The 25,730-nt window shown below is 45.3% G+C and overlaps 1 long non-coding RNA gene across 1 annotated transcript; it reads right to left on the minus strand.

Annotated features, from left to right (window-relative positions):
- Nucleotides 1–11,995: 11,995 nt before the first annotated feature.
- Nucleotides 11,996–25,413, minus strand: LOC142052385 (uncharacterized). The gene is made up of 9 exons (XR_012658819.1): nt 25,303–25,413; nt 24,611–24,735; nt 20,506–23,227; nt 19,930–20,044; nt 18,105–18,359; nt 17,023–17,188; nt 16,745–16,861; nt 15,386–15,537; nt 11,996–13,360 (listed from the first exon to the last, which is right to left on the minus strand). It is a non-coding gene; the product is annotated as an uncharacterized LOC142052385 (long non-coding RNA).
- Nucleotides 25,414–25,730: the final 317 nt, after the last annotated feature.

The raw sequence follows: 25,730 nt of genomic DNA on the forward strand, positions 1-25,730 counted from the left end.
ACAGTGATACAAGGGTATCCCTAAATTTATTGTGGACATATAGAGGGGGTTTTTTCAGCCTAGATTTCCAATGTCAGAGTTTGAGAATTTATCTTTTTATAGTTTTTATAGTTTTCTCCCAAGGTGAAAGCATAAAATTATGAGAAGTCTATTAGAAAACCTGGGCTGACCTAGTTTCAGTTATCCTTAGAAGGCATTAGTTAGAAAACATGACACTGTAAGAAAAATTTTGTCCTCTAGAAGTGAGATTTCTTACGGCATTAGGCTACTGTTACCTGAGGTTCTTGCACTAGAGTCAGAAGGTGTCTCAAACATGGGAGGAAATTAGGGGAGAGCAGTGTAACAGAGAAAATAAGGAAGAGTGCGGCCAGCATTGATAAGATGGAAGCTTAGATAACATATTGGACACCTCTTAATATAGGTCAATAAAATTAAATGGAGGGATAAGGCAAAAGAAGATTGCAACTGAATTTCATTATTTCAATAATGTATCTCTGAAATGTTAGGAGTGGTATAAAGGAGTAGCCAGAGAAGAAAGCTGTACCTTTAAAGTGAAGAGCTGTAGCAATTAAAGCAGAAAAATGTTCTGCTGGCACATACATGGACATAAACAGAGAAACAGGCAACAGGAGACAGAAGCATAACTGAACAACGGATGCTTGTCTTCAGCCCCGTTTTCAGTCAGGTAGTGCTGATGCTACCCATGGCCCAGAAGAAGGAGGAGGATGGAAACAAGAGCAGGAGCATGGCAGAGTAGGGCTGACCCTAAATTCCAGGAATTTCACATCCACCAGCCAGAAGGACCCACTCCCCTTTCTGAGTCCCATGCGGCACCTCTTAGCAGTGACAAGCATTTTAAGCTAATCTATCTTGCCAGGAATGGCATAACATGACTGGAGAATAGCAAGTTCAAAAGGCAGAGGAGAAAGGGAAGGAGTAAAATGCTCCTCATGACCTCAAAACCATGTAAGATTTAAGATCAGTTTTTGAAGGAAAGTGTAATGGAGGTAAATGATATAACAAGCACTGCAGACTTACCAAAGTTAGCTCAGGAACATAATTGGCTTTATAGATTCAGAGAGTGCAGTAGAGCTCATCCATGCTGGCTTGAAGAAAGCATTTGATTAAATACCATCTGGGAGATTAGCCCTGATGGGGAGCGTGGAAACTAAATGAACTGCAAACTGGGTGTGCTGCTGGTTGAAAGGGAGATGGAAACACATACTGCTGCAAAGGTGAGGATCAGGCTGGAGGGAAATTATCAATAGCATTCCTTAAGAAACAGTCTTGAGAGCTGTACTTGTATTAATTTCATGTGCACAGAATATGCCTGACAAAATCTGCTGAAGACAAAATTTAGAGGCAGTTTCAATATGGAAGTGGAGAGAGGCATTCACACCAAAAGAGATGAAAAACCTTGGCTTGATCAGCCTGGAAGAACAGAGACTACTGGAGCAGCTCCCTGTTAATGTACAAGGGGTAAATAGATGTGAAGGAGGAAAGGTGTCTAACTGGCCATGTGATGTTGGCAGAAGAATAAACTGGCACAAACTATCATGACTACTTACTTGTTGGAGCATAGAAGAAAGTTTCCAACTACATATTAAGAGGAATAGTGGGGAGAAACCCGCCTGCCTGCCTGCAAGAGGGAGCTTGATCACTTTATGGAAAGAATAGCATGCCTTTACTCACGACCAAGGGAATGAACTCAAAGACATTAGCATGTCCTTCCTTGCCATTTACTCTTGAAAAGGGATCCCCACTGCATGTGCATATTCTGCAGTTACAATGTGGGCACAGCGTTTCCTTTCGGTTCCTGCCCTAAACTGTTGCATAGAAGATTAAACAATAGTTGAAGTATTGAATTGTAACTTTTCTCAGTGAATTTTTAATTAACCTCTTCTTAAAACAAGAGTCCCTGCAGCAGCATGGAGCCAGGGATTTTCCCCAGCAGTTCAGTCCTGGGCAGGGCAGTGCAGGGGCACTCCAGCTCCCACCAGCCTTACCGCACAGATAATTCAGTGTTTACCATGACTGGACACCATCTACGCTGGCCTTCCCAATAGTACTCAGATTTTTGCACCCAAAATTTCCCAGGAGATCTCAGAGCAGGTCTCCTTCCTCAGTGGCCGGTGTCTTATCTATTAGGCCACGGTAGCTTGCATGGGAGATGTTGCCATCATGCCAAGATGAGCAACTGTTGCCTCCTTCTCAGCAGGAAAACCGAGGTAAGAGGGTGTTCAGGGGGTGAGCCGCTATGCAGAAGAAAGCAGAAGGAACAATGTCATTATGATGCCTATAGAGGCTGGTGTGACCTCAGGAGACAGTGACAGTAATGGTGTTTTATAGTAATGCAATAACAGTTTGTGCCAAGAGGATGAGTTACTCTGACTGGCCTTATTTGCTAAGTTAGATCACAAAAATAAGAGGATTTTCATAGCTGACACAGAGATACCACTTTGGCTGCCTTTCTTTAATACAGGGAAAAATCAGAAGTTGGTCTAAGAGAACGATTAACTGAATCCTTTGACATGTTGAACAGTCTCAGACTAAGAAAGTCAGTGGGTGCTTTGCAGAACGCGCAGGACTGGGAGACGCTGAGCCAGACCTGAGCACACCAGGGCCAGGGAGAAGTGGTGGCCAGGGCTGAGCACTGGGAGCAAAGGCAGGAGATGTAGGAGTCTGCTCCAGTCTCGAGAGAAGCTCTGCTGCCTGCAAGGTATCTCCACCGTCAGTGTACTCCCACATGGAAACTGCATTACTGTCCATTTGTGGTCCAGCGACACTGTCCTCATCTCCCCAAAAGCATAAAAATAGGGAGATGCTTGGAAAATCCCGTTCCCGACCACATGTCTTTCCTCCTCTGCTTCAGGAGGCACAGCAGCCCCTGGCACCATTTTCAGAAACACAACTGGTCTGGAGAAACACACACACAGAGCAGAAAAGCATTAGCTGTGGTGTGATTAGATGGAGATGGGATGTACATGAGATTATAAGGCTGTTTGCAGTGGAACTGAGAGGAATCCAGCATGCTTTTGGCATAAATGAAACTTGAGGGGAAATGGGGTGAGAAAGCAAAAACACTGCCTAAAACTCTCCTCAAATTCACTGAGGATAGAGAAAATTTTTGCAAAAATATGGTGGAAACAATCTCTGGCTTGCAGACTCAAAGGTGAGAATTATGTTTCTTATGAAATAGCTCTTGATTTGTGAGTAGTAACAGGTGGGACAAATCTCATGAGTCCTGTCCTGTCTGAGCACTGCACCAAGGTACGCATGGTTCATGGCTCCCTCTGCCAGAGCCAGCCCTAAAAATGCCTCCTCTTCAGACTTCTTTGGAGGACACCCATCAAGCACAAGGTGTGCAGAGCCACCTGATGCCCCAGCGGCCTTGGGGGTCCCAGAGCTGGGTGCTAGGTGCCACGGTCCCAGGGTCCCAAGCTGGAGTTATGCTTGAAGCCACTTCCCTGGCAAGCCTGGCCAGCTCTGCACTGCTTCACCTCCTCCTCCAGCTCTTGGCAAGCAGCTTCATCTGCCGCTGGTGAGCCAAGAGGTGCTCAGGAGAGTCCAAGTCTGTACAATATCACCCGTTTTTTCCTTTCGACCGGAAAGGAGAAGTGTGCCTCCTCTGGGCAATGAGGTCTTATTAGAGGGCAGTGCCTTCCAGGGGCACTGCTATTTTGGGGGGATTTAACCCCCAGGATTTGCCAAGACCCTCTTTTCTCGCCTCAGCAGGAAGAAGAAAGCAGTTACTTGAAGTCTGTGGAGGAGCCAGGAGCCAACCCTATCTCTCAAGAGAAGTACACAAATGCTTCATCTGCAAGACTCTCCTTCCTTGGAAAAAAACCAAAAACATTCCCAAAAAATCACACTCACAAGCATTTGTAACATTCATTATCCAGACTTGCTGAAAGCCACTGAAACTAATCAAAATTCTGCTTCTCATGCTGTAAATTGGTCAGGGATATATTAAGCAAGTGAAAAATATACACACTCTGTTTGGATGTGCTGACACATACCCTTGTCAAGTATAATTAAGGCTCCCATTCTTGTTCTTTCCTACCACTAGTTCTATATATTAAGTTCCATTCTAATTTAATTACCCTTATTGCAGCATTTCTTCATTCAAAACAAATAGCTCTTAGGAATGGTGCTTTCAGGGGAACACAGTCGGGTTTGGTTTTTTTTATTGGCACTGGTAATTGGCATTTGCAGCAAGCACAGGGAAATCCCAATTCCCTGTGCCTCGGGGAAGGTAATATGGTTTCCACAGTTCTGAGAAATTAGATGGGAACTGGAAGTTTAAAACAACTCTTACAAAAGAAAACAGGAAACTTATGTTAGCTTTTGTTATAGGCAGCAAATGGGAGGTTCACAGACAGGCTAAACCCTTGTAAAGTAATTAATTCCCCATGATAATGTTATTTATGTACCACACAACAAGATCTGAAGGCTCCATCCAAGCCTGGGACTCCTGTTCTATCACTGTCTGAATAGGTTACAGTCAGTCATCCATGCCACCTACAATCCACAAGACCTTGATGAAAATTTCCCTTAGGACCAATTTTTCAAATGGAAATTGAAATGCCTGCAAAATCATCTGTTTTAACCCATCTGTGATTATCTCAAATGAGGGAATGAGCCCAGACAGCTTGTGTCCTGCACCCAGGTCCCTGCAGATACCTGCCCTCCTGCTGCTGGGGAATGTCCTCTGGTTTGGATTTAAGAGCTCTGTGTATTTCCCTGGAGACCCTGAATGCATTTTCTGTGCAAGGACAGTGTCTGGTGCCTCTGAAACATGCTGGACCTGCTGCAGCCTACAATTTGTCTGCCCACATACATCCAAAAAACTCCTATGTGCAAGGCTCCTGGGTACCACATGAACATAGACATTTACTTCTACCAGGGAAAGCCTTTTTCTTACTGCAGCGGCACATGATGGAGTACATGTCCCCTTCTCAGGCATTTTACTAAAGGAAGCTAAGATACAGAGCAAGTGAAACAGGAGTTTCCAAAAGGGAACAAAAAGAACCGTGCCCAAAGCGCACCAGAATTAACTAAGTCACGATTGCAGAGATGACAACAAAACCAAGAAACATCACCTAGCTGAAAGGTCAGCCTTGCTTTTTTTTTTCTTCTATAAGAATAAAAATTTTTTCAGATCCATTATATGCCATTAACTTTTCATCTCAAGACATACACGGATAAGATGAACAAACTGGGAGAAAAATGGCTAAGGGACAGTGTTCTCAGAAGACTCAAGCCCAAGCACATTTTGTTCTCAATCCTAAGGTTTAGAGCCACTAATTATTTTGGGTGTTTCCTTTCTAGACACCCATGCAGCTTGTTTGTTGGAAAAATTGATGTTTACCACTTCCTGTCAAACAACTTATTTGAATAGCTTTTAGTTTAGCAGCCAAAAATTAAGACACACAGATCTCCAGTTGCTTTTGCAAATTGAGTATCTTGAATAGTTAAACATCCCACAAAGTCCATTCTGTCCTTCCCACATCTTTTTCAAAAGCAGGTGTGGTGAATGCTCAGTCTTGAGGCAACTTTTCCAGAGTCTTTAGTGCTTTGTGTTGACCAAGGAAGTTAACCAAGGGGAAGAGAGCTGATGCCAGAGTCCTTTGTATCTCTGGGCCATTTGGATTGGAGATTGGCTCACCCAAAACACCTTCCAGAGAGACAACCAGAGCTGAGATCCCCAGTTCGGCTGTTTTTACCTACTGAAATAACTGCAGAGAGCAACAATCCATGCAGGGAGCAACAAAAAGTCATTCCTCAAGCTCTGTCCCTGAATGTTGCTTAAATCCCCCAGGTTAGCATCACCCAGCTGTGAACTTCATCAGCATGCTGCTAAGCCGTATTGCTGGCATTTAAATTGCAGCAACACAACCAGTTATTGATATTTCCTTGAATATTATACAACCTCTTGACAATGTAATCCATCATGACAGTGAAAGAAGATAATTTCTTGGGAGCACATTGAATTCCTGTATTTAGTTTCCTTTCTGGTTAAGCCCACTTGCCGGTCCCTTTGTATTGCTGCCTGTTCTTTGAATTGCCATTTATAAATTGCTCTGTGTACAACTAACTCTTGCGTAAAAGGCTTCAACAATAGCGATATACAGTCAAATGCACATAATTGCTTTTACAAAAGGAAAAGCAATCACATCAAGGAACATAAACCTCAGTCCCTGTGTACTGCGGTTTAAAATAGGTTATGCCCTATGGCTGATAATGTACTTCAGTTATAATCATTATGAGTCTACTAAATAAGAAGTCAATTATTGTTCTAACAAGGCGTTCATTATCAAACTGACAGAGATGATATAGATGGTATGTAACAGCTGGAAGTGGCAAAGAAAAGCAGAAAAGTGATGGGATGAAGGCACAGGTATAAGCAGAGCTGCAGCCCTTTTCAAAGACCCATCTTTAATTAAGAAGAACAGCAACCCACCACTAGCAATGCACGCTCCATCTTGCTGAGTTTCTGACAAGTGCTGCGCTTTCCCAAGCCTTTAACGCAGGAGGAAACCAAACAGCATAGCTCCAGAAAAGCCACTGCTGCGGCCAGCACAACCCGGGCTCTGCCCTCCCGTCCAGGCACGCTCCGGCTTTGTGCAAGTGTAGCACAACGGCGCCAGGTCATGCTAGGAAATTAGCACCATATGTATATAGGACAGGCCATCTGAGAATCATTTAAGCTAAGCAGCGCTATCGTTTGTTCAGGTAACAGCAGGCTGAGGTATAAACTTCCTGAGCTCAAAGTGGTGCTTGAATGGCAGATGACTCACAGCCCTGTGGAGCTATGTGGTGGCCACCACGTGGTTCAGATTGATTCCCACTGCTGAGATTTCAAGCTGATCTTGCAAATAGCAGGCCTATAAACCATTCTGCAAACTAATAGCAAGCTCCTGCCCTAAGGGTCTGGGTGCCACCATCACTGAGCAACATTACAGGTCAAGGTGGCAGCCAGTTTGATGGCATGTGCCCTCTGCAGCATGGATGCATCCATGGAGATTGACAGAAGTTCTCTCATTAGGGCTATTTCCTATTGCTCCTACCCAGGTCAGGAGCGTTAAGGATTGGCCCTGGGAGCTCTGTGGGAGAAAACTCCTCTCTCTCTGGAGATAGCTGTGTTAGACGAGTGCAGAAAGCTCTCTGACAATCAGGTGTTGCTTTTAAGCTGCCTTCAGGTAGAGAAGAGAAATCTCCATCCTCACTGGCACGTCAGTGAGCGTGGAGATGACACCTTGAGACCGCATGGAAGTCATTGTCAGCTACATGGAAAAGGCTGAAAGCGGACAGAAAATGTGTCTACCAGGGCTGTTGGAGGGGAGTGAATGGAAATCCCTCACCTTGGCCAGGAGGAGAACTGCCCAGCTAGTTTTTGCCTTGACTGGGAATGACCCCTGGCAAACCACTGATGCCAACACCCAGATCACCATGTGCTCATGGTGACCAACTGAAGGGGCAGAGGGAGGTTTGCAGTGACACAGCCAGCTCTTCATGCTGTCTCCATCAGGTGCAGGATGCATGTCCAGACCATCCCAAACCCTGTCCCAAGGCTTGCTTGCTCGTGCTCTTGCCACGAACTTGGGTAGGACCCATGTCCCCTCAGGCTTGGTGAAGATGTAAGTATGGCTTTATGGAACTGAGGCTCCCTGGTGAAAGCTAACCTTCCAGTCTGATTAAAGGGGAAAGGTCTCCTGTTCTCTTTGCAGATGTTGGGAACCAACATATCAGTGTAAATGCCAAACACTTAACGTTGGGTTTTTTAATGGTTGTTTCTTTTTTTCTTTTTCTTTTTTTTTTTTTTTTGCCTTGCACACCGCTTTACTAGGAGTGGAAAATGCTGTGAAAGGAAGGGAAAGCATGGCTTTCTCCAGAACAAATGCTTCCACAGTGTACGGAATGAACCTGGACTGATGGGAAAAATTAAACTCAGCTAAGAACCAGACTTTGCTATTTAACCTGCGATAGCTGTGGTAGGAGGTTGTCAGTCAGGTGGATTCCCAAGGCAAAATAGCCTAACATAGTGCCTCTTCCCATCTGAGAGGGCAATGGGGTTTGCCAAGGGCAGGTGATTTCAGTGTCCCTTTTTTTTTGTTGGATTTTCCAGCATTCTGCAAAGGGTTTGTTTTCTCTGTCTTTGGGAAACCAGAGACCTCTCTGCTTATTTATATATACATAATTAAAAAATCTCACAAATGCTGAGTTTTTAAACAGTGTCTTACAAAAATCTTTCATTGAAGACAACACACACATTGTCTTGTTAAAACACTGTCCCGTGGACCTTACGAGCGAGTGCTGATACACAGGCAGTAAATCCTCTCCACTGCCAAATTACACTTTTGCAGAAAGGTTTCTGACATTAACCGAAGAATTTGGTTGCATTTATTGCCTCTGGGTTTTTCAGGTTTGAGTTTTGTTTTGTTTTTTCTTTTTCTAAAATGATTGGTCCCTTTGGTTGGAATTCATCTTTCTTTATTTTAGGCAACTGATTCAGTGTCCAGCACACTGACATGACCACACTGGACTTACCGATCCCTGCAGACCCCACAGCAGACCCACACTTCTGGGACTGGCAGCCGTGGGGCACCCCACTGCAGATCAAGCCAGCCTGGAGTCCTCTCCATGCAGGCAGGCTCTTTCCCTGGCTCTCCCATTTAGCCAAATGCAGCATAGTGCCGCGCAGCACCTAATGTACTTCTTGACCCTCCAGCATTCAGAGAGCAATGGAGAAGCAGACAGAGGTGTATGAGGATCCCATAGCAGTCTCAATTTAAAAATAAGAGGGGGGGGTTGCTGACCCTGTTCTCCCAGGCTCTTTTTTATGGTTTTACTAGGTTAATTCTGCCCTCTTTTCTACCAGTAAAGATACAGGGGGCTGCAGGAGCTTACAGAGATATGAATGACCAATTAACTACTGCTGCATGTTCAGCTCTTCAGGAAAAGCTAGGTAGGGCATAGGAAAGTGCAGGGGATGGGAGACCAGAGATGCAGTGTGGAAGATGCTTCATTGGGTATGGTCCTAAACCCTCCCATGCCCCAGTTTCCCCACAAGCATGACCCAGAGCTCAGCATCCCCCTTTGGCAGTGCTCTCAGGCCAGATTTGGTATTTGCAGACTCACCTGGGAGAGGAGATGAAGGGTTCCACATCAGTGCAGAGTAAATTGTTATTAAATGAGAGCTAATGAATGATCACATGAATCCCAAACTGGAGCAATTAGCCACTCTGCTGCTGCCAGAGGGTATTTTCCCTGCTGCCACAGTTGCCTCTAGGTGGCTGATTTTTAAATTACTCTTTCCTCATCACTTCAAGACATTGCCTTGGGAGCCAATCAAGCCCTTTTTTTCCAAGTATGCCTAAGCACTCATTTACATCCAAGAGCAGTGCTCCTGCTGCAGCTCAGGTGGGGCTGACCCCTCAGTCTGGATGCAGTTTATTCCTGTTTAAAAAGATGATTTACTTGAAGGGAGGATAAATGCTGCATGGTTACAAAGCACCTTTGCCCTCTGCATACACACACCTGCATGATGAGCTACAGGACCTGTGGCTACAGGACACAGCAGGTTGTAGGTGCATGGGCAACTGTTGGTTTTGTGCAGGAAAATATTCATTTATTGTAGCAAAGCCCACACCAAAGTGGTGACTCACCAACAAGATTTCTAAAGGTACTCTGCAGGAACATGCAGGAACAGGAGTCAGCATCTCTGGCCAGGTTGTTACTATTATCCCTGGGTGCAGTGAAACTGAGGCAGGACAGGAAAGGGAGTCTCCAAAGTCCCTGGGAGACAGCAACAGGGACCCTGGAGTCTTACCGTGAGTTGGGATCACATGGCTATCAGTAATGACTGCTTCAAAATACTAACAGAATTCAGGCAAGGAGCCTGGCTTGTCAGGAGATTGGCTTAAAAAAGTCACAGGCTTTAAAAATTTCTTGCACAAAACACAGTCACCAGTGCTGGCAGCTCTGGGCCTTTTGCCTGAATATTTGTATTTCATCCTCTTTGGGTCCACTTTGGGTATATAAGAGCTCGGCACATGTCCCAGCTGGCAAGTGAGTGCAGCAAAAAAGATTTAGGCAACTCGCTTTTTCCATTGCAAACCTGGCAAATGGCAGCTGGAGGGTAGAAAATGTTGTTCACTGCCACATCCCTCCTGAAGGCATGTCTCATAAACTTCTTTATGGCTCATGTAATTATTTCACTTGCCCATAATTAATGCCATTTTGCTCCTCACAAGCTGGGTAAGACAGCTTTTACCACCCCCAGCAACGTGCCCGTGGCTCACATCTACGGCTCTGCAGAGCTGCTGCTCTGGCTGGGAAGGGGCGTAAGCAGCTCCCGCCAGCAAACTGAGCACCGCTGGTGGGATCTCAGCTATGAACCAGTGGTAACCATCTCACTTCAGCCCATTTTTCTTGATTGACTGCACCTTTTTAAGAACTTACCTGGTCTCTCATCATCAGCACGAGTGGTGAGACCTTGCAGTGCTCACAGATCTCCTGGTATGGAGGTTTGCTGGAGTGGGGATGAGGGTAGAATTTGGCCGAGCGCTGCTGGAGCTGTTGCCAGCCCTGACATGATTTCCTTAGGTTATAGCTAGTTCAGCTGGGCACATCCAGCTATGTTTGTATTTCATCGCCACAAAAAAAGTTGTTTCATTGCCATGGAGATAGCTATGATTTGCATCTTAATTACGCAATGACAGATGCCCTACTGATAAAGGCAATCTTTAGCTATGGATCCCCATTGACTTCAAGTTCCAGCATTCCCATTTATTATTAGGTGCTTCTGAAATCACAATTTTACCAAGTGATTGACAGGGAGTTATGTCTTAATGTGTTTGCTGTGCTGATGTTCTGATGTGAAATAGTCAAATACTCCAGGCTGAAGCAGAGTGGGACTGGCAGAATCCTGGCTGGTTCTCCATAGCATAAACCCCACTGCCCAAAGTGGGGGGACTTGGAGGGACACAAAGTGAACAGCAAGAGAATGGCCATGGACATGTATATGGTGCTGACAGCGCAATACCAAGCTACCTAAAATGTCTCCAAAGGCTGGAGAGTCAGGCACTCACAGGGCAGGCAATGCCCATGCTGGATTTCCAGCCCTGGCAACTCTTGCCCAGCTGTTGGATACTGAAATCTTGTTTCCATCTCCTCTGTGCTGAAGAGATGTTGCAAAAAGTGTTTTCCTGCTGGCCTGTGCACATGGTAGCAAACAAGGTGCAAGGAATCAGCTGCAAGGAGCAAACGGTGCAAGGAGCTGCTTGGGCCATTGTGCAGGGAGAAGGGAACCAGCAAGAAGCGAGACAGAGCTAACACAGGTACAGTGCATATCCCAGGCATTTGGCACAGCCCATGCCATTGCACGACCCCTGCTCCCACTGCAAACTGCTCCCATGCTCAGGGATGTGTCCACAACCCTCTCATCTGTGTCTCAGAGCTTCACTGCTTCACTGCCATTAGTGGATCCAACACCACAGCGTTTACCACCTTCAGCACTTCATTCTTTTGCCGTGCACAGGGCACTGGGGCAGGGAGAGACACACTGTAACTGCCAGCAGTACCCACTAAACTGGGGTGCCCAAGGAGTAAGGATGGGAAATCCAGTGGACCTGGCAAAACCATGATCCAAACCTGTTCTTGTTCAATGACCACATACAATGACCACAGAGAGTGCATGGTTCAGGTGCTAAACCAATCAGACCCTTAGAAATTAGGCTTGTTGTTTGGCTTCATCTCCTCCTGGCGTATAGCATCAACTAAGCACTTCGGGACAAAAACACCTTCAAAACAGGAGGTAACTTGGCCACAAGGAGGGCAGAAACAGGTGTCTGCCCTTTAGGTAAGGATGAACAACTTCTTTAGAGGTGTAAACGTGAGCACCAGAGCTTCCAGAGCCTGGTGCCTTTTGTGTTTTATCCTATAGCTGATTTTCTGGCCTTAGAGAAAGTGCAAGCTTAAATCAAAGCTCTTTGCACTTCAACGGGTTTTATTCACATTTCATTCACATTTACAAGGGCTTTTTGCCATGTGAATTTGCTGGCACTTGATGTGGTCTGAGCACAAGTTGCACACTCTCTTTGGCAAAGGTTCACAACACATCTTCCTCCTCTGTCTGGCCACCCATTTTCCCCAAATTCAGACAAAATCACTTATCTTTGCAACTTCTCACCTGCAGAATTTGCTGAAACCTGGCCAAAGGCTCAGGAAGACTGGTGAAAGTGAGGATAGGCAGACTGATGCCTGTGCATGTTGTCACAAATTATTTATGTGATCTCAGTCCAAACGATTATGCTTCTGCAGGCATATTTTGGAAGTACTGAACACAGTGCTCTGTCCTACAAAAGATGGTGACTCCTACATCAGAGGCATGGATTAGGCCAAGCAGATAATAGACCTGGGAAGAGACGTAGCTGCAGCTGATAACAGAAAACCTCCGTTTACCCACAGCGCTGCTTCACTTCAGTGCTATCTCTGTCTTTACAGCAGAAAGTAGTGAGGATGTTCCTTGTTCTGCAAGTAAAACTGGAGTTAGCAGTCAGGTCACGTGCCTCCCAGGAGGATCATTTAGCCCCCTGTGCTCCTTTGAGCTTTATGACATGCTGAGCATCTCCTGTGCTTGAAGGGCAGTAGACCCGTGCCCGAGTACACCAAAAAGTTAATTGGAAAAAGCAGCCGTGAAAAAGGCCTGACCTTTTCCTGAATTGCAGCCCAATACTGAGTAGCAGAGGTCATCCAATTAACGGGAAAAATGATGCTGGAAGAGAACTTTCTGCCTTGAAGGAGTGATGTTGAAACTTGTTAGTGGGGCCCCATCACAGCATGCTCGGTTTCAAGGTGAGAAGGTCTTCACAATGAGAAAGCAGATGCTCTAGCCTTTGGATGTGGCTGGTCACTGAGATGGCTCCTTGAGCTCCAGCAGCATTGCCAGAGATGGGACATGGTCCCCATAGCCTGCTAAAATGATGTTCCTGATTCCTGAGGCTTTTACTGTCAGTAATGTTGAACTTAGTTCCAAGGCAAACGGCCAGGTAGGATGAAGTTTTTAGACCTAGCAATTGCCCATGCTAACAGGAAAGAGAGAAGACTGTCTTTGTATCTCATACTCTTAGCATATCTAAGCCCTAACAGATTCCCTGCTCTCCATGGGCTCCATTCAATTTAAAAAGAAACTCCCCTCTTGACTCTCCTTAAAGAATTTCCAAAGTTATTCTCCAGGCTCCAGCAGACTGAATCAGCGGGTCTCCTTCAGGCTGGTTCAGTGGACTGTGTCACTAAAGCATATCCATTGGGATGTTTCTCATTTTGGTGGTTATCAAAGATGTTCCTCATCTGTTTTCTGGTGAAGGAAAGCAAGCAATCACTGGTCAGTATCATGGGATATCAGCTAACAGTGTAACTGGCTCACACAGACAGGCTTAACTCCTTTGTGCTTCAAAACATTGAGAAATGGTGTCAGTCTTGAACAAGGCGCTGTGTGTATTTTTACAAGGTGTATATTAAAAGCAGGTGAATCAGGATACTGATCTTCCCTCCACATTGACTTTGTCTATATAGCAAAAACATTTATAACTAGCCCGATCCCCAGGCCTGGGATTGTGTGTGTCTGGGTGTGATGAGATATCCTGTACTCAGAACATTCTCCATGCTGTGCTCACCAGACAGCCTTAAAAAGCCATGAGAAGTGCAAGGAAGAACTACGATTCACCTTTTTCACCTTCTACATTCCCATACAAGGGGCAAAGCTGAGGCTAATACAAGAAAATCAGTCAGCGTGGATCTAATTACATTTTCTCTGAATAAGAACAGCCTTTTGCTTAGTCAGAGGTCCAAAAGAAAGCAGTCAGGGAATGCATAAAGTCAAAAAAGTGAAGGGATCGGTTAACTTGCCAGTGATTTCCCCACCAGCCGTTACCAGCCACCCCAGCCATACAGAACACAAGAACCCTGGTGTGAGAGCCTCCACAGTTCAGTGGTGCTGACTGATGGCACTTAAGAGGAGCACTAGAAATAGTGGATAGGAAAAAGAAGAGAAGTATTAGATGAACTAAGAGATGGAAACCAATGCTGACAAGTAAACGGATGGCTGGTCAGGGGACCACGGGAAAACCAAGCAGCTGGAATCTCGTATTGCAGCTGGCTTTTAAAGAGCAGAAACGTAATTCAGATAATACTTCTTAGAGTGCTTTCTCCAAAGAGGTCTGCTATTCTCTTGTCAATTTTGTTTATTGTGGTCATAAAGAGAACAACCAATACATGTGGAAATAAAAAGTAAACAGGGATTACCAGAGCAGTATATTAGAGACACGCCAGATTTACTACAGCACCTGTTTAGCAAGCCTGAAACCACTTTAAAAAAAAAATCTAATTTTCTCATTTTTTAAATAGGTCATCGATTACAGTTATTTGCTTTGAGAAGACACATAAGCGGGTGCTACTAAGAGATTTACTCCCTTTGGCAAGAATTATACCTGTTTCTCCAACAGAAGGGTATAAGTCCCACGTGATGAGGAGGGAGGTCTGTCTCTCAGTTTAAAGCAGGAGAGATATGTGTAAATAAATGCTGTAATTAAAACTGACATTTTTTGCTTGACTGCTAACAGTGACCACAAGGATGAAAAATGACATTAGCTCCAGCAGGGGCAGAGACACCGCTCACTGCAACAGATTAGGGGAGAGCATAAAGGCAGTAATGAACTGACTTGCAAGCTCTCACCCAGGGCTGCTGGACTGCTCCTGTGATCCACAGTGCCATTTCCAGCATGATGACTGGCACCGGCGCTGATGGAGAGGAGAGGTGCCAGCTGTCATGAGAGCTGTTATTTGCAAATATACTCCATGGCTGAGATGTAGTGAGAAAAACTCTGTACTGCGTGAAGGCACAGTGCCGAGAACTTCAAGGCATAATGAGGGCTGTTGTGACAGTGAGAGCGTGGTGGGTAGAGTCGGTTGCTTTAAAGCGGACAAACAGATGAGTGATTCGAGTACTGATGGGCTGGCATGGACACTCCACCGCCAAATATTCCTGAGGCTGCAGACTTGTTCTGCATCTTCTGTGTTTGTTGTAGACCTGGGGACAGGCCAGCTGCAGAAAAGTTGGAGGCTGTGGCCAGGTTACACACCCAGAGGTTTCAGGAGTAACTTTTGGCACTCATCTGGCATCACAAGCTCCCAAGGGCTGCACAAACTTCACCCAGGTCAGGTTCCTGGGGCCGAGGGGCTGATGTGGTGCTGGAGAGGAGTGCAGTGGATGGGGAGCTCTGGAGATGTGGGAACTTCAAAGAAGGTGACACCAAGACGTGACTGCTCCTTTGGGTACTTGGGACATTCACACAGAGTTCTCTATCCATCAGCCTACACTCACCTCTGCAGAGGATTCCTGCCGGGGGAGGCAGGGGAGAGGCCTCAGCCAGTCTTGTTAGCCTGCATGTTGTCCAGGTCCATCCTCCGCCATGGTCTCAGTAGCTCCTCTCAGTGTTAGAACAGGGAGCCCGAGACACTGTCCTTGGCAGCCACCTTGGTGCTCATTTGCAGGGGAATTAAAGAAAAAGACATAGCGATTTCATAGCACTGTGACATCAATCAGAATTCAGAAGCAGCTTCCCAAAATTACCACATATGGTAACTACACCGCATCCTGCCAGTAATTAGATGTGAATGTTTAAGAAAGTGTGGCTGATTCGGCATCTCTGGCTTTGCACTTTCTTTTCTGCTCTTGTTGCCTCTTGAAGTAGAAATTTAGATAATTTATTCTGGCCAACATGGCAGCGTAAGTGCTTGGGTGTGAGTGTTGCATTTGTGTCTGAAAGGATATTCAGGTGGCCCCAATCCAATACCACCTACTGAACAACCAGGTCAATAATATCTTTTCTCTAAACTTTGCATGAAATTTGTGAGTGCTACCTATCACTTGATATAAAATTGGGTGCTTTTCCTTTCCTCTGAAATGAAACACAGAGTTTAAATTGTGCTTGTATATGGTCTGCTCTGTGAATTGCACCCAAGGAGGCACCCTGGTGTGGGCCACCCCACGAGGAGCAAACCAGCATGAATGCAGTCAGCACCAGCCCATGGCTTGTAAAAATCACATTTTATTATCTTTAAAAAATAAGATAGAAGTGCCTTAAAATAAACGCTCAGTGGAAGATTGATCAAAACATCTTTAATTAGAGACATGAGGCTATTTACGTTGGCTTTTGCTTTTCTAATTTAGCTTTAATTTTCATGCTTGAGAGTAACCAAGCAAACCAAAACTCATGTGGCTTAGTGGAAACTTGTGCTGTTAATGAAAGCATCTCTCACCCTGTGCAGCGAAATAGCAAAGGACATGACTACGAAACAGCAATCCAGGTGCTGATGCTTTTTGAAATGCTGCAGGTTGTTGGCATGATCAGGTGTCCCTTGCTCTGTGAAGCAGTGTCTAATCCTTGCTCCAGCCTGGTGATCTCCTGTCCAGGCATAAACCCTTCCTGGAGATGCTCAGAGCTGGTCCCAGAGTAAAAAAGTCAATGTGTCGCCAGCTCCTGTGTGACCTCCCGAGTCTTCCCATGGCCTCCGCACTCCCTGTCCACTATCTGTGCACCCAGTGGTGAAGGTGGCCTCTGACACCATGCACCCAAACAGGCCTACGCCCTGAAGGGGGGCCTGCACCTCCATCCAGACCTCATGTGTGTTTCAAGTTTGGATTTGACCTATGCCTTAGGGAAACACCATCTGCGCCTACCTCCCAAAGTGCCTGTGATGTACTTCTGGTGGTGCCAGCTGAGAATTGTCTCTATGTTACAGAAGAATGATTTCATCCCTCTAAACCAGGTATCTCCTCCTGCTCTAGTAGGTTCCTCTGTCATTTGGAAAAGATGTACAATACAGAAACATGAGAGGTACAGAAACATGAGAGATTTTCATCATTTTTTCTCAGATGTCTTTTCTTTCAGTGGAGGTTTTCTGACTGAGATAGCACACGTCACATCACAGCACACTCGCCAGAGCACCTGCACCCACCTGTGTAACAAGGTGGGCATCAGAGTCCAGCATGAGATGAAGGGAGCAGAGTCCCCTGACCACCTAGTTGAACCTGCATGCTGCATCCCACCTGTCCTCACCACACAGCTCTGAGACAACTTGGGATGCAAGATAAAAACTCAAACCCCCAGAGGTTTCTTTCTGCCTGCAGAAAAAAAGCAGAGATTAAAAAATGGGTCAGGGACCATTCCCTTAAGTGACCAGTTCTTTTAAGATAAACTGAGTAAGAATAAAACTGCACTGCCTGTTTGGAAAGAAGATAGAGAAGGAAAGAAGCTGGTGCCCTAGTCAGGATCCTGACTAGCTGGTGTTCAAAAGACCTAGACATACAAACAAGGTGGATAATCTAGTCCTGTTGGCTCAACTTTGAGTGTTACAATTTTTAAACTATCTGAGATTTTTTGAAGAATGGCAAAAATGCTAAAACTGGAACTGGGTAAGGGCCAATCTCTCCCATGTCCTTGGGGGATTTCTTGTTTTTTCCCAGCAGGACCAGCAGCTAAGGTCCCTCACCTTACCTGTGGGGATGGAAGATAATCCTTTTTTAGGTATTCTCTTTCTTTCATTCTCTGTTCACCCCAAAACAGTAAAAGCTGCAGGATGGAGAAGAGGACATGGACAAAACCCACATTGGGTCTGCACTGCTTCTGCACCTCATCTCTGTCCACCACCCTGTGGGACACTGCTTTGCCTGGCTTTAGTCCATTAACAGCTAATCACCCTCAGCTCCTGGGGTCAGGGAGTGCTGAGGACACTGAAGCTGGGTGGGCTCAGGCTCTTGCTATCAAGGTTGGTCCATGGCAGCTACTGTGCTCCAGCAGATCGAGTCAAAACATGCCAAATCCCAGAGACAGGGTGTTCCTCACCTTCCCACATGTGGCTTTCAGCCCAATGCACTTCCTCTCCACCTCACGGGAAAGGAGAGACCAGATCCCCCTTTGCTGGGGAACGGTGTTTGCCAGGGCAGCGATAGCCTCCGCCTGCAGCTAATGGCTTTTGTGATTGATTATACATTTGTGCGGGCATTTAATCAACTCCAGCAGCTGTTTATTCCTACATACCTTGCACAGTAATAAAAATCCTGCCTTAATCCTTCCCAGCGAATAGAGTCTTGCCACTGCCGTGCTCCTCGGTGTTCCTCTGGGTGCTTGCACTGCTATCGGCACATTCATCTGCTCTGTCTCCAGCCGGGTGGCGGCTGTGAAAGGGCGACGGTAACCAAGAGAGGAGATGTCTCAAAGGTCAAACGGCAAAGCTACGTGTATCGGTGGGGTTTGAACAGCGAGGCAGACGGTTCCCCAGGAGGTGTCTGTGCTCTTGCGAGGCGGAAGGGAAGGAGGGAAAATTCTAATGAATGAAACGTGAGATGTCTGAAAACATGTAGTCGGAGAAAAGGAATATAACTATGCAGAAATGGGAGATGTATTGGAGCTGGGGTAGGTGGATAAAGGTAATGGATTTCAGGGGAGTCCAGGTGCTTTGCAGCTGCTGAAAAGAGAGCCCAAGCCTATCCGTCCATGGCACACCTCGCCCGCCTCTGATACCTGAGCACCTCCATGGGAATACAATAACCTTGCTCTGGAAATAAAACTGCTAGTTTCAGAAATGATAAAAAAAACACATTCAGACAGCAGCTCCATCCCACCCCAGATGCTGATGCATTTCCTCCCCACCCTCTGGCATGCAAGGTAGGGTTCAGGTGTCCCATGGAAGCACCTAAATGTAAGATACCTCTTCCAAAGCCAGCCTCCCTTATGGTGTGTGGAGAGAGGTGAGCCCCTACTGTAACCCAGGATAGTGTCGGAGTACTCCCAGAAGTTTCCCTTTGGAAGCATCTCCTTTCTGCTGGCTGTACAGGGAAATGAGAGTCACTGACTGAGGTTACAACGTCTCAGCCTCCTCCTACAGATCTTCTCAGAAATCCCTGCTTGGCCACAGAAGAACCAACCACTGGTCCACCAGGAGACAGGATCCTGACTGAGCAGGGATAGGATCACCCCACAAGGGCAGTCCCTCACGGATGGGGTGGAAATCCAGCATGGCAAGCCACAACTACCCTGCTCTTTTCCCTTTCCTTCTTCAGCTGCTTCTTCTTCTTCTTACCTCCCTTAAATGCTTTTAAGTTTCAGTCTGGCTATGCTGTAAGTGGGGGGAGAAAACCTCCAGCAGGCAAGCAAGGCATTTATTCATTTTTCATATTTCTCCCACACACCAAATCTAATGACACAACACAAAATTAATAGCGTGACAAATGCTACCTGTGATTTCAGTTTCAGGCAGAGGCAGTGATAAGAACCAGGTGAGAATAAGTAAATAAAACTTGATTTGATCAAATACCCGCAAGCAATGCGCACACTTTCTGAGCACAGCTCTTGCGACATCTGCACGAAGGACGGCGTCCCTGCCTGCTTGCACTGCGTATCACAGCCGCTGTGTGCACAAGCTAAGCCTCTTACTTCAAGTGATAAATCTTGATTAATAAATCATTGCAGACAATGGTTGGTAAGTACTTAAACATTACAGTATTTATCAGCTGGCTGCAAAAATGGAATTAGAAAAGAGCTTATACAGTAAGATTAGTGCAAGTACCTCTGCAGCAGGAGGGAGAAGAAGGGCTTCCAGCGCAAGAGCACGGCTACATGGGAGAAGGGTGAAATATGACCCATAGGAAAGGCCCATAAAGCTCTGAAGGAGACCGAAAACCACACTGTCCTCTCAGAAACCTAGAACAGGCATAAACATCACTCCTGAAACCCTGTAGCACCTGCCTTGAGTAATCACCTGTGTGAAACAGGAGGTATGCTAATGCAGTTACTGTAATTTTGGAAAGAAGGAATCATTTTGAAGGAGATGTTTCATGTCCAAGCAGCAGCCGCTGTGCCTTACCAATGAATGATAGCAGAGGAGGTGAGCAGGGACAGCGAAGACCTGGCCAGGACATGCATCTCTTCGCTCTCTGCTCCACCAGCTGCCTAAGCGGCTGACCCTCTCTGGGAATCTGCTGCAGGGAGGTGACATTCAGACCTCTTGATAAACATTTCCATAGCCATCAGTGGAGATATCTGGCATGCAATTCAAGAGGACACAAGCTTTTGGCTCCAAGGAAGGACTGAGAAGGCAAATAGTCCTTTAGCAAGGTCCAAACCAAAAAAACTCAGGTTAGTTTTCCTATTTCCTTTCCTGTAAGAAAGAGGAGGTTTATTGCTTCGATCTCACTAATGCTTTGAGCCTGGAGGGCAAACTGGAAAACCTACATCTACTGTACACAATAAAGATGACTGAGAGAATTTCAGGTTGATATAAAACAGGAAAGGAAGGCAGAAATGCAATGCTACATCAGCATGAACATGGCACAAGTGAGCAGAGAGGGACTAATAAACCGGAGACCGGGAAACAAAACCTTATTAGATATGTAACTTGGAGCCAGAAAAAGTCTTTGACAATGAAATAAGAAGCACTCACTTTTCCTTATTTCAAGCGTTACCCATGAAAGGCTGCACCTATATTGCCTCTAGTTCTGTTGTGTTTTCAAGTCTATATGCTCACCTATTTTTCATTCCTGCCCCGCTTATTCGATAATCTTCTTGTTTCTAAGGATGAAAAATACATGTAATCAACTTCTGAATTTTGCTTGCTTTTTACTGAAGATGGAATTTGTCAGAAAGATCAAATAAAGTAGAGAAAATATTTTGGAAACAATTTTTTTAAGACTTCCTTCTGCTCGTGGTCTGATTAACACCTGGCAATCAAACCACCAATGTTTGCAGAGACCTGACCCATGACCTGCCATTAAAAGGAAAATGCAAAAATCACAATAGTTTGTTGCAAACACTTCCAGCTTTTCCAGGGCAGGCGGCCACCTTTCCCTGTCCCTCCATCCCACACCACGTTCCCAGGCTGAACAACAAGAGGCAAGCCAGCCTGGATGTGGTGGAGATCAGAGCCTGCTTTTGAAGGGTTGTCTGAAGTCACCCCATCTGGCCCCACGGGGACACCTCCCCAGGGACTTGAGCCCCACTGACACTCCTTGTGCAGCTTGGCAACAGGCAGTTGAGCCCAAATACTCTTTCCCACTCCTGCTTCTTCAGCAGTTGCATCCTTTCTTATGGATTCCCCCTCCTGCAGAATAACAGTTATTCATGATATCTGCACCTGGACACAGTTCTTTAGACACATGCCTGGATGTGGCCCTTCAGCCCAAGGGCAGACTTGAGCCAGGGTAACGTGTTTATCCACAACTGAGTGCTGAGCTGCAACGCACCCTCGTGCTTTTCAGCGCTGTGCTGTAACACCCCATTGACCATCCAGGTCCAACAATCCCCCAAATTCTTTGCAAATGTCTCCTACTCACTTCCCTTATCTCTTTAACAGTCTCACAATTATTTAATTTAGCTCCTTGGAGTTTCATTTTCATTTTAATTTCCCCAGGGTTCTCTTACTTTTTTTTTTACTGCTTCTATTTCAACCTCTGCAATCAGCCCTAATTGAAGTTCTTTCTGGGCCAAGCCATGAGATTTGTAGCTGGTGAACATTGGTCTAAATCATCCCTCTGCTTTTTTAATTCTGCAGTTAAAAACATTGTATTATTTGAAGAGATTGAAGGCAGAAATTCCTCTTACTTGCAGGCTCTGCTTGGAGGGAGAGGCTTCTCAATGGCAGAGGTTAAAGCACGGACACAAATGTGTGTTGTGTAGCCAGTGACCACAAGCTTACATGCACACCCCTGTAACTATCTGCGTTAAGTTTTACAAGATCCCAGCCGCTCCACCCTGGCTACTTTTTCTGTCAGAGTCTGAAAGAAAAACAGCAAATGGTTATGGCCCAAAACACGTGGTCAGTGACTCAGACCAGAAGTCTCCTGGGTACCACAGGAGAAACTTTAGAAAACTTGGTGGATCTGAGACATTTTGTCTCTGGAAATTATTAAGCCCCAGAGAACCAAGATAATTCTAAGCAAAATATGATCCTTTATCTTTGAAGCATTGTTTCTAATTTAATTTTAATGATGCTTATGAGAAATGCGATGCCTGTGTGTCCGCTTTATAATTTCAGCATGTTCTATCTCTGAGGCTCTAATGTAATTTTATGGAGGGTCTGTTGATTTCCTGTTGTATCTGTTGCAATGCAACTTCAGACTATTCGGTAGATATTCTGGAAATTACATATTGTATTATAACTTCCATCCTCAGACATGGGTTATGTGGCAAAACATAGTTTATTAGCTCTGTCGTAAAAGGCAACAGCTTCATCTACTGTAGCTGAGGCTGAATTGAGGATTCGAAAGTACTAGAGTCATTTATGGGAATGTATATGTGTTATACCAATGAGATATCCAAAATTATTGTAAAACTTGGAGCTTTTGAGGTGTTCGGACTTTGTCACATTCATTGTCCCAGCAGCCATATTATCTATATTTAATTTGAGATTGGTGGATTAATTCGCCCTTTTTTTCCCCTGTAGATTGCCGGACAGTCTAAGATCTCTTCACTTTTCCCATTTCATTCTGCCTTGTTCTGCAAAGAAATGCCCTTTAGGATCTAGCAGCACATTTTAAGAGATTATTACTCTCTTCTGTTCCAGTAGGGATTCTCTCCAGACAAGAGAACACTCTGATTTTAGTTCTCCTCTCTCCACCTCTTCAGAACACACCAATAATTTTATTACAACAGTTTTTTCAAGCACTAGGAAAGTTCATTAAAAACATTTGTAGATGTTTTTGGAGGCACTTCCAGCAAGTATTGCATCTCCTGATTTCAGGTGCTGCTCTCAGCCATGACTGCTGATCCCTCTCCTTACCTCTGCATAGTAGTAAAGCTACAGAAGAACCAAAGCAACATGTAAGAAGTTTGCATTCAAGCTCAGATCTGAGTTTTTTGGCAGACAGATGTCCCCCTTGAAATAAAACGAGAACAGATCTTCTATACCACCTGAAATGGTCACCCCTCACTTATCCCTCCCAGTATTCCTCCATGCAAAACCTTGGTGCCAGCAGACTGGAAAGCAGCTCTGCAGAAAAGGATACAAAGATGTCCTGGTGGACACCAAGTTGAAGAGCAGTCAGCTATATGTCCTTGCAGCAGCGGGCCTCTTGTGTAGTGGGTTGCATTCGCAAGAGTGCAGTCAGCAGGCCCAGGCAGTGATTTTTCCCTTACACTCTGTTGCGGCTCTTGGGGCACGCAGGGTCCTGCCAGAAGAGAAGATGAAACCAGGCTCTTCTCGGAGGTGCACAGGAATAGGACAGCATGCAGCAGACACAAGCTGGAGTGTGGGAAATCCCGAATAGATGTAAAGAAAAAAAAGATTCCCAATGAAGGTGGAAAGGGGCTGAGGTACCGGGCAGTCTGCACCCTTGGAGGCAAGCAAAGCTTGACTGTGCAAGGCAAGCCACCTGATCCAGGTGTGTCCTGGGACTAGATGACCTCCAGAAGTCCCTTCCAGGTGAAATTTCTCCATGAGCTGCTGATCCCACACCTTCCCTGTCCTCCCTGACCAAACAAACTGGAACAATGGACACACGAGTGACAAAACCAGCAAATCTAAAGCAACTGCTGTGAAGTCAATAGAGTTATGCTAGTATAAAAGAAACCTAACACCTCTTTGTACTGGAAATAAACTGACAAGCAGTTTTATGCCCATCAAACAGCAGAACAAACCCCCACCAACTCCATTTCTCAACACTGTGTTCACAGCAACATTTTAAGCTATTAGCACTGTAATACATAAATAATGTTTTCTTATTTAGCAGCCTTATTAAACCCTGGAGACTGACTTAAGCTCCTAGTTTGTTACATTATTAAGCTTGTCATTCATTATTAGATCAGTCTGAGTTTATTGTAGCTCTGAGCCACAGACTACTAAATGCCAAAATCAGCATTTACGTAACATTAAGAGAGCACTGTCCAACAGAAAGTTTAAGCTGGCACTTCATCACAAGTTTGTTGAAGTGGAAGAAGCTGGCTAGCAAGAATTACAGTGACAGAGTCTGGTTCTTCATGGCCTTCCACCCACAAGGAAGGTCCACCTCACAGCATCTACCTCCACAGTGATGGATGAGGTTGTGTTTGTTGGCCAGGAGGACTCCAGGTCCTGGAAGAGATATGGCCACAGAGCAACTGGGCTGTCCGAAGGGGAGCTGGAGCATTTTCTGTTCTCTTGGGAGAAGCAGTTTCAGTCTGTTTTTTTTTTAGGGAGTTCCCTGCCTGGCTTTTGTTTAATGCTGTTTCGGACCCCAACCTTGCAATATGAAGCAAATTATGGCAACCAAGACAAATTACATTTTTAAGGTGAAGCTTAAGCAGTCTTTCGGTCTCATCAGGGTGGTGGTATCTTCTGAAGAACAGACAGGAGGTATCCATACCAACAGCCAGCATTTATTTTGTGCTTTGCAGGGTCTGGCATGCAGAGACTGTGGGTGCTGAGCACCCATTTGCCAGGGCCCTCCACCCAACTGCGAGCGGGCTGCAGGGCTGCAGGGCTGTGCATCTCTGGGGCTCACAGCCATTGATCCAGCCCCTGCCTGGAAATGAGAGTGGCTCTAACCCTGTGCATCTGTGGGAGAGCGGCTTACCTGCTGGCAACACTCAGGTGTGCAAAGTCCGTGCACCTCTTTTTTTCCAATAGGAGTGAATAAATGGTCTCTTGGGGTAAATTCAGGTCAACTATGGTGCTGCAGGAGGCAAGACTTGGCATATGCTGAGAAGGAGAGAGAAATACAGAACTGCCGTTGTTGGAGGTGCTTAGAAGAAGAGGTCTTACACAGCCTCTCTACTGATAAACTTTACCCAATTTTTAACAGATTACTTGGTTTGCAGGCAAAGAAACATTCAGTATTTTAATTTTTATTATATAACTTCAAGCTTCTATAAAAAGAAAAGCAATTTCTGACCATCTCTTGAAATACTGCCTTTCCAGGGTGCACCTTCTTATATTTTTATTCAGATCTTACTAGTTTCTCCCCCCACCCAAATTCTCTGATGCTTTCTCAAAAGGGCCCAGTAAAAACTGAAATCCCCACTTTTAAAAAAGTAGAGATTTACATAAATCAGTATTTTTTTTCTACACAATACACCTTTGATCTGTCATCCACATTTTATTTCTTTGCCGTGACAAGGTTCTCCTATTTGATCTTAATAGGGGATATTCCTCCATTCTTTTCCTAAACTGTTTTTCTTTACAGTTTATCAGGATCAAAGAACAAACATTATAGCTTCTGATCAAACACAGAGTGATGTTGTGGCTCTCATCTTCCCCTTTAATTACCTGGCTGTTAAGAGAAAATATGTAATGTGTTCCTGGCAGAGTTATCAGCTGCTTTACCCTCCTGTTCAGTCCTTCTGGACATGTTATCATCCTTCTCTTTAATTCCTCTAATGAACTGAGAAAGAGAAAATGTATGTGAATAAATCAATGTGCAAGGGCAGGTTTCACATACTGTTTAGGAAGTCAAGGAATCTCAGAAGTCTGGTAAGCATACATGGCAGTGAATCAGCATCTGAAAGAGCACACGAGCATCAAAAATACCTTTTGCTCCTCCAACTCAGTGGCTCATCCACAGTCACATCAGCTTTTCCTGGCAGAAGGTCCCATCAGCATCATGTTTGCTGCTGATGGCATCTAAAGGTCCAGTCCCTGTTTATGAGCACTGCTTCGTCCCTATCTCAGGGGATGGGGCCTGGGCTTTCGTTCAC

This window comes from Phalacrocorax aristotelis, chromosome 2 (genome assembly GCF_949628215.1).
Source record: "Phalacrocorax aristotelis chromosome 2, bGulAri2.1, whole genome shotgun sequence".
Lineage (NCBI taxonomy): Eukaryota > Metazoa > Chordata > Aves > Suliformes > Phalacrocoracidae > Phalacrocorax > Phalacrocorax aristotelis.